The 1,716-nt window shown below is 40.3% G+C and overlaps 1 protein-coding gene across 3 annotated transcripts in view; it reads left to right on the top strand.

The window, feature by feature from the left end:
• The window catches only part of grid2 (glutamate receptor, ionotropic, delta 2), a 532,677-nt gene that overhangs the window by 488,400 nt on the left and 42,561 nt on the right, over positions 1-1,716 (top strand). The gene's annotated exons all lie outside the window — the stretch shown is intronic.

Here is a 1,716-nt window from a genome sequence, read left to right as displayed (position 1 = left end):
GGTCGTCACTTGTATGTTGAACTACAAACTTGTCATCTGGAATTTTTTCAGTTTTTTTACACAGTGTGTTATTTACCATAAAGTGATTCAGAGTTATTCATACCAGAGTAACCAGAGAGGATCACATATTTTTAAATATATAACTTTCTACAGGACTGCATATAATATCTTTATGTAAAAGTCCGGAGCCTCTGGGGAGTATCTGAGTATTTATAACATTACACAAACCAAAGGTCTCATCACAGTGTTGATGAAATGCTGGGTTTATCCATCTCCTGGGGCTGGCCTACGGAGGAGTGCTGAAGATTTCCCAATGAGGGAGCTGCTGGTGAAGATCATGAGTCCTGCTTGATCAATGCCATGAGCTTCAGTCTTCCTGGTGTTTCTTAAATGATGCCTCTTACAGCGGGTCAACAGAACTTATGGCACAGGACAGCTGTGATGAAAGAAAGGGAAGAAGTTTCTCCAAACCTCTGGACCCAGGAAACCCAGCTTGGTCCTGATGGTCTCCCTCACTAGTTTCTCTCCAGGGTGAATGTAGCTGTTGATATAATATGGACTCTATTATTAAATGAAAAGAACAAATTAGACTACACTACTGAAACGTTCTGCTGCTGTTTTTAAAGTCTCCATGTTACCAGGCTGTAGAGGGCTCTGAAGATTTAAACAGTTTTAGATTCATTACACTCAGTCTTATGTTAAAATCTCATCGCATTATATTTTTGATATTAACAGTAACTCTGGGCCTCTGTAGAGTGTGCAGCTGATCTCATCGCTGTCTAAAAATGGATAAAAAAACATAAGTGTCGAAGACTATTAAGAGTAGCAGGTGTGTAGCATCGCTAACTAGCTAGCAACAAGTCTCCAACACAGTGCGTATGCTAGCGGCTAATCTAACTAACGAATTAACAACAGAGTGATTTTAGAACTATGAGATGATAAGCTGTGTGTCTTTTTTATAACAGTGACATGGTTGTATTTACCTAACGAGTCGTCAGTCGTGGTAAACCAGCAAAAAAACTCGAGCAGCCGGGCTACGTAAAAACTGTAGGGTGGCGTGTTTGCGGTCACGTCCAGCGGGTGTGTGGGCGGGAGCGTTACACAGTCGCTCCACCTCAAGTCACTACTGCGCAGATTCTGGCTCCAAATTTGCAAGATGGCAGCCTCCACAAGCGAGGTATTTTGGCTTCATTTTTGCACAATGGTAGGAGACGGGGTCGCGTCGTCCATGTTTTCTACAGTCAAATGGTTGGTACTAGCAACTTGCTGTAATCGGGCATGTTGTTGTCCACGCAACTTACATTTTTTTACTGGGTTGGTAAATTGCCAAAAGAAAATGTGTTTACCTACGTTTTTCCTGTTTGTTAATAATAATAATTTATTTTATATATAGTTATAAATAGTTAAATTAAAGACAGAAGCGGCTACTTTCTTACTTAACCCACATGTTCACACTGCAGGCAAAAGAATAACAGAGCGCTCACTTACCTTAGATTAGTCAAAGACAGCTGACTTCTGTTACTTGTTAATTAGCACTTGCAACCTCCCGTTAACTAGCCTGTTACTGTCCAATAAAAAAAAAAAACACGAGGTATATTGGTATAATTTACCAGCGTGTAAATTATACCAATATACCTCTATGTAATGCATTGATGTCTTATTAGGGACGTCAAAAAAACTTTCTCTCAAACTTAACACTGGCCTGCCTGCCTCAGC

The sequence above is a fragment of the Neolamprologus multifasciatus genome, chromosome 12, assembly GCF_963576455.1.
Source record: "Neolamprologus multifasciatus chromosome 12, fNeoMul1.2, whole genome shotgun sequence".
Taxonomy (NCBI): Eukaryota; Metazoa; Chordata; class Actinopteri; order Cichliformes; family Cichlidae; genus Neolamprologus; species Neolamprologus multifasciatus.
This window is presented reverse-complemented; position numbering and strand designations above follow the sequence as displayed.